General features: G+C 35.5%; 1 long non-coding RNA gene across 1 annotated transcript; it reads right to left on the reverse strand.

The window, feature by feature from the left end:
• Positions 1-7,194: 7,194 nt before the first annotated feature.
• Positions 7,195-11,712, reverse strand: LOC101684978. Its single transcript, XR_199311.2, has 3 exons — positions 11,695-11,712; positions 7,455-7,535; positions 7,195-7,294 (listed from the first exon to the last, which is right to left on the reverse strand). It is a non-coding gene; the product is annotated as an uncharacterized LOC101684978 (long non-coding RNA).
• Between the last annotated feature and the right edge of the window lie 4,785 nt (positions 11,713-16,497).

The following is a 16,497-nucleotide window of genomic DNA, read 5'->3' on the forward strand; positions in this document are numbered from 1 at the left end:
CTAATAAAAATGTGAATAGTAATAATAGTAATTGAAAATTTGAAGTCAAAATTCAAAATCATGACAGAAATCTTTAATTGAGATTACTTCCAAATTTGATCATGTACAACTCAGAATTTTAAAATGTTTACGGTATTTTCCACTTGCAATTTAATGGGAATGTAGTATTATGCACCAAAAAGTTGAGATTTATGCCTTTAAGTATTTCATAATACTTGGGAAAAATGTAAATAGTATATTGTGGAAAAAATATGTGATATGTAAATATCTATAACTAGAGTATGGATTTGCTTTTAAAAGTTTACAGCATTATATATTTTCAAAAACCCACAGTCCAGAGGGGAATATGCATATTTCTTTAGACAAATGGTAACACAATCTTCACATCCCCAGGGAAGATGTGAAGACACATAGTTTATAATTCAAAATGCCTGATTCTTAAGAAAACAAATAAGGGAAAAGCCCTTTGAAAAACAGATTGGTGAGGAATTTAGACTGTATTCTACCTCAGATTTACTACACAAGGATATACATATTTACAGGAAAGGAAATACAGGAGACTATGATGATGATGGAGAGGGAAATATAAGGAGCCTGAGTGAAAATATTACTACATCAGATCCATTAACATTATAAAAAATATTGAAAATACGTAAGGATTACTATAGTAATTAGAATTACTTCAAACTTCATCATTTTAATTAGATCAGTAAAAGCTTAATGTTTACTTCACCAAAACTGATCTACTAGAAGTTGACCTACCAAAAAAGAAGCCAGCTCAGGCAGAGCCCTGGAAAGCTATCACAGTCTAGTATTCAGGCAAATGCTTCTGGTCTAGAGTAAGACTTTGGCCTGGACCTCCAATCCTGCCCGTGAAAGGCTTCTGCTTTTCCATCCACAAATACTAGACTGGCAGGATAGGACTGGAGCCAAAATTCTGTCCTGTTGCATTGCTGTTGTGTCTTAACCCTGATCCCACGTTGAGGGGGTACTTTATTACTCATGCAGCTTAAGAGAGCATGTTGCCTAAGGATCAGCATCCCTTTCCTAGAGTGTGACATCATGCCCTGCTAGACTTCTGGATAGGTACTAGGACATCGGGGACCCACACACCTGCTATCACTCCTATCCCCTTTCAACACTCACACTTTCACTTTCAACACTCCTTTCACACTTTGACACTCCTGGCATTTGTGCACTCGACCATTTGCTCTTGTTTGTTTACAGTTGGCTCCACAGTCAAGGTTAAGAATAAGCTGTGATGGAGTGCCTGCGGGGCCCAGTGGGTTAAGCCTCTGCCTTCGGCTCAAGTCAAGTCTCAGGGTCCTGGGATCGAGTCCCACATCGGGCTATCTGTTTGGCAGGGTGCCTGCTTCCTCCTCTCTCTCTCTCTCTGCCTACTTGTGATCTCTGTCAAATAAATAAATAAAATATTTAAAGAAAAGCACAAGCTGTGTTGTGTTCTTTGAGGTAAAACAAGAGTTTTTGTTGTTGTTGTTTTATTTTAGATTACTTTGGTCACTTAGAATTCCCAAAACAGCCATATTATATTGTGTCTTGCTAATCCTTTTCTCAATATTTATAGATATTTACAGGCAGTTAATTCTTATTTCATACCAAATTATTTTCATAAAAAAATAAGGAAGGAAACTGACAAGATTATTTGATGATACTATGCTTAGCACAGGTACCCTGGTCTACTATTAGACTATCATCATCTAAGGGAAATTAACTCAATTACAGGTTTACATGGAGTTGAAAACCAAATTCATTTCCTTCACAATAATTAGTGATCCCTATCTGCAACATGACTACATAGCTGCCAATGTTGGGCCTATAGCGGAGATTTTGCTTCGTCAGAGATGCCAAATGCCCCCCAGAAAATGACACCTACTTTGTTGTATGACAGAAAAAAACATGAAAGGATAGATGAAAAGAATCTTATTCCAGGTTGGCAAATGGCAAGCGTAAAGGATATCAAGCAAGTGGGAGCATGGCAGGTAGAAGAAAATGAAATAAAGTAGGGTTTTGATCGAAAAGGGTAAAAAAATGTGTACAACCTGCAGTTGAGAATTTGGTTGGGGCCAGGTCATGTGGCTTATAAACCAAACTGAGGAATTGTTAATTGATCCTAAGAACATTTTTAAAGGCAAAGAATGATAACCAGGCCGATGATAGCTTTATGAGCTTCGAAAAAAGTATCTCTATGTTGTAGAGAATTCAGATTAGATCCAGTTAGGGGGTACTTTCAGTTGTCCAAATGAGAAGTAATGATATCGTTGGCAAAGGTGATGGTGATACAATCAGAGAGAATTGATCAGAATAAAGCTATTTACTGTGTTGCATGTACTTGCTGATGATTGAATATAGAGGAAGTGTAAGCAAGCAATTCAAGAATGACTTAAACACGGTTGGGTGGTGGTACCATTCACAGATCAGGTACAGCAGAGGAAGAGTAGGGTTTGAGGGAAAAAATGGTGAGTTCAGTTTTGAGTTTATTGATTTGGAAAGTTTTGTGACATTCGTCTAGTAGGACATAGTTTATGGTTGTTCATACACATCAATCACAGAAGTTGGAATGGTAGTATACATGTTCCATTTATTTGCAAATAGGTTTCCTATAAACAAGCAATAGAAACAACTGCAGATCATTTAAGCAGAAGTGTGTGTTTATTGGAAGGATTTTTATTAGCTCAGGGGTTTTCTAATAATGGTCACAAAACCAGGCTCAGAAAACAATTAAGAGCAAAGAATGCAAGTAGCCAGATCCAAGCAAAAATCACACCACTGATTCCATCTGGTGACAACACTGACACCACCTCATCTCTTACACCTCCTACCCCTTTGTGCCACAGGATATTGGATATTGCTTGCAGGCATTGCGGGCTCTGCTGCCGCTATTGAAACTGCAAAGGAAAAGCTGCTGCTGTGCCTGCTGCTTACATGAAAATCAGTCTCTTACTGTTTGTGACGATTTGCCTTCCTAGTTGGAGATTTAAAGTGTTAGGCATGTGCACCTGATTATCCAACCTAGAACATATGCTTGTGCTGGAAAGGTGCATCTTTGCAAGCTTTCCTGAGTCCCAGCTGGTCTCATTCAGGGAAGAATTCTTCACTCATAGGAATGGATTTCAGATAATGAGCGAACACTACCAATGTCCAGTCCAGGCCAGTCCACATGTTATACTAACTATGTAATATATTTTAAGAAATCTCTTAAGGAGACGATATAGTTGAGAAAATGAAAATACTTCTTTTAGAAAGTCAGCTATTTAATTATTCCTGTATGGCTGACAATGTCTCAGAAAAGTTCCGTTGTGATTTTCCTTAATTTTTGTCTCAGTACATCTTCGTGTGTGTTTGTTTGATTGGCCTAATATCCTGAGTTTACCCATTTGTGATCGCTTTCATGCTGGAGTGTAGTAAGGAATTATGTATAACAAGTGATTAATGCCACAAGTTGTCTCTTTGAAGGATACTCTGAATCTGAGCATTATCACATTTAAAAAGGCAGGAAGAAAGGGGTGAATTATTGCTGGCTTAGCTTGATGGTTAAAAATAAAGACTCTGACTTTAAACGTGAATTAGTATTAAGGTAAATGATCATTTTTTTTTTTTTTTTGCACACTCTATCTGCTATGAACCAAATTGGGTTCCCCCCGCCAGATTCAGAAACTGGAGCCCTAACAACCCCTCAGTTCCATGTGACTGCACTGGATGTAGGGCTTTAAGGAAGTAGTTTAGGTTAATGAGGCCATCAGGGTAGTGTCCTGATGCAATAGTAGCAGTGCCCTTGTCTAAAGAAGAAGAAACCAAGAAACCAAAGCCTTCTCTTCACAGATTGAGAACACAGTGAGAAGACAGGAAGAAGGCTATCAGGGGAAACCAAACATGCTAATACCTTGATCTTGGGCTTCTCAACTTCCATAACTGTGAAAAATAAATTTCTATTGTTTAAGCATCCCATTCTATGCTATTTTTTTTTTAATGGAGCTTGAGAAGATTAAAACGCTATCTGCCTTTTACTGATTTAGTACTCCCTATAGTTTTAGGAAAAGATGCTAAGACTGGCATTTTCCAACTCTGATGGAGAGCTACCAAGATCAATAGTTATACTACAATGTCATGATAATGTTTGAAGAATTTTGTGTGAATGCATTGAATAAAAAAAATTGCATTAAACAAAAGTCATATTTACTTATACACAAATAAATACATTTTTCTGAATTCTAATGCAACAATAAATTGTATACACTGTTATAAGTAAGTCAACTATTTATATATTAGACAGAATTTATTAATGAGAATATTCACTAAGAACTTGTTTATATAAAGGTATGTTGGGGCACTTGGGTGGCTCAGTCGGTTAAGCGTATGTCTTCTGATTTTGGCTCAGGTCATGATCTCAGGGTTATGAGATAAGCCCTGCGTTGGGTTCAGTCCTAGGCATGGAACCTGCTTAGGAAAGACTCTCTCCTTCACTCTGCCCCTCCCTGCCCTCTCTTTTCTTGCTTTTAAAATAAATAAAATAATAAATTAATAAATACATGTTAATGCGATCATCAAGATGGATTAAAACCTGCTAGTGTCCATGTGTGGGATATGCAGCACTATGATTATATTAAGAGTTTACATTTTATTTACTTATTTGAGAGTTAGAGAGGACAAGGAGCAGAGAGAGGGGCAGGAGGCAAAGGAGAAACACAAACTGCTGAGCACAGAGCCTGATGTGGGGTTCCTATCAGGACCTCAAGATCACAACCTGAGCCCAAACTGAAAGTCACATGCTTAACCATCTGAGCCACCCAGGTGCCATAAGAGTCTGCTTTCTTTTATATTACATATGCATTTATTGGCAAATACAGTAGCCCTTCGAAAAAAATGTATGTTTTTCTAATACTTGTGAGGAAAATGGTGACTTTAAGAAATCTGCTATTAATTACTCAGGCTTAATAACAAATACTGGATTATTTTCTAGGCATGAATGAGTATTTTTATGGATTTATCAAAGCAAATTAAGACCTTATCAAAGGAATTTAACAATAAGTGTTAAAATATATTTTTACTAGTAATTTAAAGCTATTTTATATTATCTGTGGCCAAAACTTGTACCTTTCATTCCTAATCATTCCTCTCTCAGTCTTTAATTGAATATATTGTTTTTCTTTCTGTGTCATATAATTAAACTATAATTAAATCTAGAAAAAATTGAATGTATATATTATTTAACTAAGAAATCTTTAAGGGCTATAACATTGTTTGTATAAACAATATTTATTTTAAAATATGTTTTGTCTTGTCCCTGAGGAATATCATCAATTGATACAGGAGAGGATGGGAAATTAACCTATGAGTCTATAGCACATATGGGCAAATTGATTTTCTTTTCTTTCCTTTTATTTAATTTTTTTTTAAAGATTTTATTTATTTATTTGTCAGAGAGAGAGAGAGAGAGAGACAGACAGCACAATCAGGCACAATGGCAGGCAGAGGCAGAGGAAGAAGCAGGCTTCCCGCTGAGCAAGGAGCTGGATGCAGGACTCAATCCCAAGACCCTGGGATCACAACTTGAGCTGAAGGCAGATGCTCAAACAACTGAGCCACCCACGTGTCCCAGCAAATTGACTGTAAACCTAGTTCTTCCAACATTGTTAATGTACATTCCTATTTACAATATTTAGGGAACTTAATTTCTATTTCACTTTTATTTTTGTACATAATATAAGGTCTGTGGATATACATTTGAGTGCCAAGTTTGGGTACAGGGATATTTCATGGGAACACCCAAGGCCGTAGGTATTCATTCATTAACAAATATTTATTAAGTATCAACTATTTGCAGTGCCCATTCTAGATGTTGGCAAGGACTGGAATTTCTTCTCCCTAGCAACACACCATCTATCAATTCTTTGCTCTAATTCCTTCCCATAAGCAAAGTTAAAGTTCCGGTCCTGGACTGAACACACAACCAAAGAACACTCTGGTTTGAGACTATCGGTACAGTAGATTGCTATCTATGTTCCTGTCTTCTTTCTAGACCCAAAACTTCATTTTACAGCTTCCTCTGTAGTTAGATGTGGTCATAAGAATGTGTTTGGGTCCATGGAACACGAATGGAAATGAGGTGGGACACTCGTAGATCTGGGCCATAAAATCTCCTAAGTAACCCTCCCCACTTTTTGTCTTTCCTTCATTTCCCAAATGAATAGATAACATCTAAGGATCAGGTGGAACAACAGGTCACCAGATGGGGGGGAGGAGTCTAGGTCCTTGAATTGCTGTGCATTGGATCACCACACTATCCTACTAACTAAACTGAACCGTGCATTAGCACAAAATTAAAATTGTGGTTGATCTAAAAACATTGGATTTCTTAACCTTAAACTTATACTGAAAAAAAAAAAAAATCACCCTGCTGAAACTGCTGCCTCCTAAAACTCTAAGCAAACTCCTCTTGCCAACAAGTGCAGGCAGTAGCTAAAAACACATACTTTCAGAAGGCAGTGTGCAATATAAACCAGTGAAGCATGATATACATATTGCTGAAGAGATCTTATGCTTCAGCTAAAGTCACCAGCAATTATTCAAATCTAGATTTATTATTTTCTTCTGTATTGTTGTTAGGATTATGTCAGTATTTGTAAGACACTTGATGTCCATGACTTTGGTTATCTTATTCAAACAGCATATTATCCTAAGAAGTGCACGGCCCACAGATGACAATAAATTTGTTTTTATTTCTAATAAAAGGATGATTGATTATGTGAATAGAATGTGGGATAGAGTCAAAATACCTTTATATTTATTGTATACTCCCCTTATCCTCCTACCAGGAAATAAAGACTGTAACTTATTTATTTTTATGTCCTTATAACATTTAGAACCTTGCTTCTTATATATAATACTATCAATAAATGATTGTTGAATAAATGCTCAATAAATATTTGTTGAATTGACTCTTAAGCTTGGGCTCCTTCTATAAATATGAAATGAATTCATTTTATATAGCCTTTTAAAATTGCTTTTGTCTGTAAATTCATATTTTCTCCTCAGAGGCAAAACTCCATGATCAATGTGAAGGATTATTTTTCTTCCTCCTACAAGGTATGTATTTCTTCAGAATAGGAAGTACACGCATTACAGAGATTTAGAGACACCAAGAGAATTGGCAATCAAGTAGCTTAGTTTCTTTTATTTCTACAAGGGGTGAAAGGCCTTAGGAGTTCATGAGACACTAAAATTAATGATGCATCCTAATTAAGTAAACGTTTTGGTTCTTTTCCTGATTGCAGTTCTGTATAAAACACAAGGAGAAAATTATCAAATTGCTTCCTATCCATCTTTCCATGAAAATAAAAATCCTCCCACTCCCTGTCAGTCAGTCTCTTGTGGTCTCATTTTGATCTCATATTTCTTTGGATGTTTTGATAATTTTCACTGGCTTCTGTACTTACTGTTATTGTGCTCAGTATCTTTTCTTCATACCATTTCATTTTCATACAGTCCCAGAGGTAATGATCATTCTTTAATTACACCTATAGCAATATTTGTTAGAACCAAATCAGCATGAATTAGATGCTAATATGTGTGAGACACTATGCTAAGTAGTATATATCAAATGAATAAAACTATGCAGTATGATGAGTTCTTAAATTGTCAGTTTGTTTCTGGTAACTAGTACTATTGACTGGTTCAATAGACTGGTTCTTATTCACCAAATTGGTGATATAACCAAGTTCGATGAATCAGCCTGGTTTTTGAGGAAATCAAGTTTCTGCCTGATGAGAGACAATGGCTTATTCAGTATCTGGAGGAATGGAGTAGCCATAAAGCAAGAATTTGCTGTTAAATCTGAGAGTTCCTAGAGAGGAAAGGACATACTGCTTATTTTTGAACACTTTGCATGATTGGCTCTATCAGTTTCCTATCACTGTATAGTGGCTTAAAACAACACAAATTATTAAGTCAACAATTCTGTAGGTTGGAATTCTAAAATTGATCAGCAGGGCTTAATTGCTTCTGAAAGCTCTAGGGAAACATATCTTTCCTTCCCTTTCCCATCTTCTAAGGGGTGTCTTGCCCGCATTTCTTGGTTAATAGTTCCTCATCACGCCACCTGCTTCTGTCATCTCATCTCTTTCTCACACTGCATTCTTTTGCTTTGGTCTTGTAAGGATGTGTGTGATTATATTAAGGAGACCCAGGTAATCTAGGCTTCTCTCAGTGTCTCAGGGTCCTTAACTTTAAGACATTTACAAAACCCCTTTTGGTAGGTAACCTAGCTGCACATCCTAGAGATTAGAATGTGGGATATTTTGGGAAGTTGTATTCTTTCTATCACACTGAATAATCACTGAAATCCGGATACAAAGGAGGATTGTAGGGAAGTTGTATCTTATCATTTTCTTGAATGTTTTCAATATTATTATTTTTAAGTTATTTTAAAAATTGTGTAAATTTACTCATGTCAGTTGATAATGCATTACTCCATATAATCACTATAGCATTGAACATATTTTGTTCACTGCACTCATGAATAGATTTTGGCAGTACAAATAATTTAGAAAATAATCATTTTTAATGTCAAATATCTTAATTTTGAGAATTCTGATTAGCAAAATGTTATAAAAACTGATAATTTTTTAATTCCGCTCATAAAATTAGAAAGATTGCTCACTTCTATGAATATATTTTACTTGCAAAAGTTGAGAGATGAAAACTTTAGACCCATAGAGTTTGTTAATAAAATTAACCAACAATTTGATATGTCCATCACATTTCTTCTTCCCTCAACAAGTTAGGAAATAAAATATGATAAGTAAAAATAGCTTAATTATTTCTTTTAGTAATCAATAATAGTGTTTTAATTTCTTTCTACTTTATTTCCCTTATTTTCAAATAAACAAAATGCCTTAACTTACAACATAGTGGGAGGATTACATGAGTATGGCAGATAATAAGTATTATAAAAATATAAACTCCTGTGCAATAGCAAAATGTTATTATTTTAAACATGGCTTACTAAAGCCAAATATATGCAAAATATTCTGAAAATATTTTGAAAAATGCTCTCACTTAGTAATAATATTTCTAAATGTTGGGTAAAATTTAAATAAAGAAAGCCCTTGTAAGAATATTAAGGATGGAAGTTTTGATTAAGCACTGAATTTCACCTTTTAAATAAATATTTATTGAGCTCCTTCTCTATGTAAGGTCTTGTACTAGGTGGTGCAGATTCAAAGCAAGGGAGTTGAGAATAAATGTGAAAAAACACAGTCATTGTTTCTGGTTCATGAAAATGATAGTAGGCAGCATGTTCTTTGAAATAGATTAGGCTCTGAATTCTATTACACAGTTGTGAAGACATTATTAGTCACACAAAAACATCTACAGCAGTACAAATGCTACTTAACAAATGCTTCCAGAACACTTCTATCATCCCAGGATTTTATATGTGGTAGAAAAGTACAGTGGAAATCCACCCAGACTTCATAAAAACTGATTTCTAATTCTGAATCTTCTACTTAGTTTGTGATTTGGGGCAAATTAATACACTTGGAGACTGTTGCTTCATATATGAAATGTTTATAACCAAATTGCACAGTTGATATAGATATAAACTATTTAAAATGATAGACCTATAGTAGGTTCTTCAAAAAATTCCATGAATTGGGACACCTAGGTGATTCAGTCTGTTAACTGACTGACTCTTGATTTGGGGCCCAGATCTTGATATTGGGGTGAGATCATCAGAGCTCAGTGTCAGACTCTGTATCAAGGGGAGGAGTCTTCTTGGGATTCTTTTTCCCTCCCCCCACTGGTGCTATCTCCTTCCCTCTCTCAAATAAATAAGTCTTTAAAAAAAATTCTATGAATCTACCTATCTTTCCCTTTAGCAATTAGAAAGTTTTATTCAAGAATAGGTAGGTTTTAAGTAAGCATGGATTTTGTTTTCAATCCTTAAAACATTGTTAGTGTATAAGAAAGCAACTGATTTCTGTGCATTGATATTGTATCCTGCCACATTACTGAATTGCTGTATGAGTTCTAGTAGTTTGGGGGTGGAGTCTTTGGGTTTTCCATATAAAGTATCATGTCATCTGCGAAGAGAGAAAGTTTGACTTCTTCTTGGTCAATTTGAGTACCTTTTATTTCTTTTTGTTGTCTGATTGCTGTAGCTAGGACTTCTAGTACTATGTTGAACAACAGTGGCAAAATTGGACATCTTTGTCGTGTTCCTGATCTCAAAGGGAAGGCTTTCAGCTTTTCCCCATTAAGGATGATATTCGCTATGGGTTTTTCATAGATACATTTTATGAAGTTGAGGAATGTTCCCTCTACCCCTATACCTTGAATAGTTTTAATCAGGAACAGATGCTGTATCAATCCTTAATACAAAAAATAACCAATATAAATTCTTTCTTGTAAGTATCCCATCTTTTGCAATATTTCAGAATACTGTAAAAATTTAATTTTATAAAAGCATATTATATAGAGTAAAAATATTTTCAGATTTTCTTCTATTCTTGTTTAACTCAAGAATAAGTACCCCTTTGAAGCAATAACCACCAATGGATTTCAATGTTGTATTTGTCCTTTAGGCTTGTCATTTCCACAAAAAGTAACTTGGTAACAATACTCCAGAAAGTGAACATTCCTAAATGACTGAAGTTTTATAGCTTTCCTATTATGAATGCCCTTTGTTAATGGGATATTTTTTAACATAATAATTTCTTCATCACAATAAATTGTCTGAGTCTCTGCATTTATTTCATATCCTGTGCGTGTGTGTGTGTGTGTGTGTGTGTGTAGTTTCAGATGTAAGTCTAATTAACCATCTTATTTTGAGATGGCTTTCCTCTTGATGCATTTCTATTTTTTACATTACTAAGGAATTTAAAACTAGAACTGCATGGGTGCCTTGGTGATTAGTAGGTTGAGCATCTGCCTTTGACTCAGGTCATGATCCCAGAATCCCAGGATAGAGCCCCACATTGGGCTCCCTGCTCCGTGGAGTGTCTTCTTCTCCCTCTGACCCTCCCCCCTCTTGTTCTCTCTCTCTCTCTCTCTCAAATAAATAAGTAAAATATTTTTTTTTTAAAAAGAAGCAGAACTACAGGTGACATGATGGAGTGTGACACTGCAGGTAGATGTATCGGTTGGGGAAGGAGGGAGGTGTGTAGTAGTCTAGGGAGCAACCTAGTGAAGTACAAAAATACTAAGAATCTTTCTGAGGAAGTAAGATTGCACTAAGAAATGGTCCCCAGTCATTGAGGGCAGGGACAGCGGGGAGCTAGGGACGATAAAACATTATGGGGAAATAAAAACTTCCTACAGTGGAGAGGATTAGTTGTCAACAAAATCAACTCCTAAAAAGATGCAATTTATTCATAGTTGTACCACTTTCTCTTTCATCTACTCCTTATCCCAATTCAAACAATACCTGCTTTAACAGCTACTGATGGAATTTGATTTACAATGAATACTAGCTAAGAAGTTAGGAGGACTAAATTTAAAGTTCTGTGGATTACCAGTTAGTACATGATTATACTAATCACTGAGTCTCTCAGGTTCTCAATTTCTTCATCATAATGAAGGAGTTAAGACTCAGTGGCATTAAAGTCCCTTCAGATTTCAACATACAGTAGTCCCCTCTATCTCTGGTTTCATTTTCCCTTATTTCAGTTACCCTACCTGCAGCTTCAGTTTCTGGAAACTGATGATCCCCTTCTGACAAGTAGTCCCAAGGTCAGTAGTAGTTTAACACTATGTCACAATGCCTATGTCATTCCTTCACTTCATCTCATCACATAGGCATTTTATTATCTCACATCATCACAAGAAGAAAAAAGGTGAGTATGGTCCAATAAGTATTTTGAGACATGTTCACATAACTTTTATTACAAAATATTTTTATAATTGGTCTATTTTATTAATATTGTTAAACTCTTACTGTGCCTAATAATTATTATACTGTGCCTAAGTTTTATCATAGTATGCATGTGTAAAAGAAAACATGATATATTTAAGGTTCTTTACTATCCATGGTTTCAGGTATCTGCTGGGGGTCTTAGAACATGTCCTCTGTGGATAAGGCAGGGGACTATTATAAGTATTTCGAGACTCAAATATATGGGCTCTGTTTATTTAGTAGCATATTCATCTTATGGAGTAAGACATGAAAATGCTTTCACACTTAGGTATTTAAGAAACTTTAGAGATATTCAAAGAGGCAGATCTAAAACCAAAATAAACATGTAACAGAGACTAAAATGAATAAATTTTAATATTCTAATGAAGGAAATTATCTATGCGTGTGTGTGATGTATGACTGACTCACTTTTGTATGCAAAAAACAATTTGAGTTTACTTCTATTACTATATTTTTGTTATAAATTTGTTTTAGGGTTAAAACGACCTAAGGCACATTGACATTTTTTTATTTGCAAGCAAACTGATTTGCAATTTCTCTAATACAGTATACCTTGAACATTGCTTTTAGATTAGATATTTTAGTGGATTAACAGGTAAGAAATACATTAGGTCAACATAGTACTAGAAGTCCTAGCAACAGCAATCAGACAATAAAAATAAATAAAAGGTATTCAAACACTGGCAATGAAGAAGTCAAACTCTCTCTCTTCATAGATGACATGATACTTAATATGGAAAACCCAAAAGACTCCATCCCCATACTACTAAAACTCATACAGTAATTCAGTAATGTGACAAGACATAAAATCAATGTACAGAAATCAGTTCCTTTCTTATACAATAATAATGAAAATATAGAAAGGGAAATGAGAGAATTGATTCCATTTACTATAGCACCAAGAACCATAAGATACCTGGGAATAACCTAACCGAAAAGGTAAAGGATCTTTACTCAAGGAATTACAAAGCACTCATGAAAGAAATTGAAGAAGATACAAAAAGATGGAAGAGCATTCCATGCTCATGGATTGGAAGAATAAACATTGTTAAAATGTCTACACTGCCTAGAGCAATCTATACCTAGAATGCCTAGAATGCCATATTAATCGAAATTTCACCAGCATTTTTCAAAGAGCTGGAACAGACAATCCTAAAAATTGTATGGAACCAGAAGAGACCTCGCATTGCTAAGGAAATGTTGAAAAAGAAAAACAAAATTGGGGGCATCACGTTACCTGATTCCAAGCTTTACTACAAAGCTGTGATCACCCAGACAACATGGTACTGGCATAAAAACAGATACATAGACCAGTGGAACAGTATAGAGAGCTCAGATTTGGACCCTCAATTCTATGGTCAAATAATCTTCAACAAAACAGGAAAAAAATATACAGTTGTAAAAAGACAGATTCTTTAATAAATGGCACTGGGAAACTTGGACAGCTATGTGTAGAAGAATGAAACTCAACCATTCTCTTACACCATACACAAAGATAAACTTGAAATGGAAAAAAGACCTCAACATGAGGCAGGAATCTATCAAAATCCTAGAGGAGAACATAGGCAGTAACCTCTTCAACACTGGCCACAGCAACTTCTTTCAAAACATGTCTCCAAAGGCAAAGGAAACAAAAAGAAAGATAAATGTTTGGGACTTCATCAAGATCAAAAGCTTCTGTACAGCAAAAGAAACAGTCAACAAAACAAAGAGGCAACCCATGGAATGGGAGAAGGTATTCACAAATGACACTACAGACAAAACGCTGATATCCAAGATATATAAATAACTCCTCAAACTCAACACATACAAAACATATAACCACGTCAAAAACTGGGCAGAAGGGGACATCTGGGTGGCTCAGTGGGCTAAAGCCTCTGCCTTCGGCTCAGGTCATGATCCCAGGGTCCTGGGATCAAGCCCCACATCAGGCTCTCTGCTCAGCAGGAAGTCTGCTTCCCTTCCTCTCTCTGCCTGCCTCTCTGCCTACCTGTGATCTCTGTCTGTCAGATAAATAAATAAAATCTTAAAAAAAAAAAATGGGCAGAAGACATGAACAGTCACTTCTCCAAATAAGACATACAAATGGCTAACAGACACATGAAAAAATGTTCATCATCATTAGCCATCAGGGAGATTCAAATCAAAACCACATTGAGATAACACCTTATACCAGTGAGAATAGCCCAAATTCAAAAGACGGTAAACAACATGTGTTGGAGAGGATGTGGAGAAAGGGGAACTCTCTTACAGTGTTGGTGGGAATGCAAGTTGGTGCAGCCACTTTGGAAAACAGTGTGGAGACTCCTTAAGAAATTAAAAATAGAGCTTCTCTATGACCCTGCAATTGCACTACTGGGTATTTACCCCAAAGATACTGATGTAGTGAAAAGAAGAACCATCTGTACCCCAATAGCAGCAATGGCCACCAAACTGTGGAAAGAACCAAGATGACCTTCAATGGACAAATGGATAAAGATATGGCTCATATAAACAATGGAGTATTATGCCTCCATCAGAAAAGATAAATACCCAATTTTTGTATCAACATGGATGGGACTGGAAGAGATTATGCTGAGTGAAATAAATCAAGGAGAGAGAGTCAATTATAGGTTTCACTTACTTGTGGAGCATGAAGAATAACATGGAGGACATTGGGAGATGGAGAGGAGAAGTGAGTGGGGGGAAATCAGAGGGGGAAACAAACCCATGAGAGACTGTCGACTCTGAGAAACAAAACAGAGTTATGGAGAGAAGGGGGGCAGGGGGTTGGGTGAGCCTGATGTGTATTAAGGAGGGCACGTGTTGCATGGAGCACTGGGTGTGGTGCATAAACAATGAATGCTGGAACACCGAAAAGAAATAAAATAAAATAAAATGAAAAAAAAAATAAAGACATGAAGATGCAGGAAAAAAAAAAAGAAAGACATTAGGTGATACCTATACATTTAAAAGAAGAAGCCAGGAGAGCAAACAAAAACAATACCAGTAATATAAAATGCGCTGATACCAATGGTAGATATGCCTTGAGATTATCCAGGAAAGGACAGTCTCAGTATAAAATTAAAATACCTAACTTTTGAGATGGTTCTAACTAAGTACAAACCAGGTAAGAGCTAGCCATGAGATGTTAAAGCCTATGGCTCTATTTTTTTTTTTTTTTACAGACCTATAAACAGTGTGTATTTCTGTATACATGCTTTCAAGTTTGATATAAATGATACGACATTGTACCTCTCCAGCACTTTGTTTTTTTAAGAACAGCATTTTTTTTTTAGGGGAAATTTCAAATGTACACAAGGAAACACAATAGTGTAAGGTACCTATCACCCAGCTCCAATCAACAGTACTCCTGGTTCCCCAATTCACCCATACTGATGCCATGCCCACCTCCCCTCCCCCAATGAGATTCTACAATTCTGCTTTGAAGTAAATTTTACACACATTTGAATGCATAAACCTTAACTGTATACCTTTTAAGAAAAGTTACATCCTGTGTTGCTATTTCTATCAAGATGTCGAACACGCTCACCTCTACAGATTTTCTTCTTCTTTTCCCAAATTCTTCCTCCCCTCTACCATCCCTCCCGCCTAGGAAACCACTGTTTTGATCTTTCAAGTTACACTACATTTTTTTTTTTTTTTTCTCTAGAACCTCATTTAAAGAGACCCATGGAGTATGGCTCTATTTTGAGGTTCATCGAACTTTAATATAATGCTAAATACTTAGATAGTTTAATAAACTTTAAGTGCTATAAAATTTGTTAAAGTTAAGGAACCATGGACCACAAAATTAATGTATTTATCCTGTTCTTTTTATTCTCCAAATATTTAAAAGAATAGCAACCTCACAATCATTTCACATATAAAAAAATTTTTAATGTTACATTTTCTGACTTAAGTCAGGTTGGGTCCTCAACAAACAACTGTATTTTTTTGAATAGCAATTTAGGTAAGTAGGTTTAGACAGCATAAGAAGATCATATATGCAAAGTATGCTTTCTATATATCACAATTGTTAAGGTTGAATTTGTAACAAATCTAAAGACATTCAACCTCCTTGTGTGTACCTCAGATCCCCCTACCAATATCGGTCAACCTGTGTAAAACAGACATATATAACACAATAGTAATCTTTTGGGTAAAATTTGATGACTGAAGAAAGTCTTCTGGTCTAGATCCTTATTAGGGCAGGAACACAGCCTAAGGAAAGAAAGAAAAAAAAAAGTTATACACGCATGAAATTTTTTCCCTGGACAATTTTGATAGTAATAAAGACTAGATACTAGATACTAGATACATGCACAGGTTGCTTTACTGTTGAAATACGATACTTGACTATATCTCTTCTGTGATTTCCTAGTAGATTTCAAGGAAACTGTTGAACTGAAATGAAGTCTTTTCTTATCAATGGAATTTTAATATCAGATATTTGGGATTAAGGTTATCCTATTTATATCAGAAATAAATTTTGTGCAGATTAGCTTATTCTTTATCAATAAAATTTGGGAATAAGAGTTGTAGACTATAAACCATAACAATAATGGAGAAAAAAGTAATATAGA

The sequence above is a fragment of the Mustela putorius genome, unplaced genomic scaffold, assembly GCF_011764305.1.
Source record: "Mustela putorius furo isolate JIRA1106 unplaced genomic scaffold, ASM1176430v1.1 tig00000508_pilon_pilon_pilon, whole genome shotgun sequence".
In the NCBI taxonomy this organism is placed as follows: domain Eukaryota; kingdom Metazoa; phylum Chordata; class Mammalia; order Carnivora; family Mustelidae; genus Mustela; species Mustela putorius.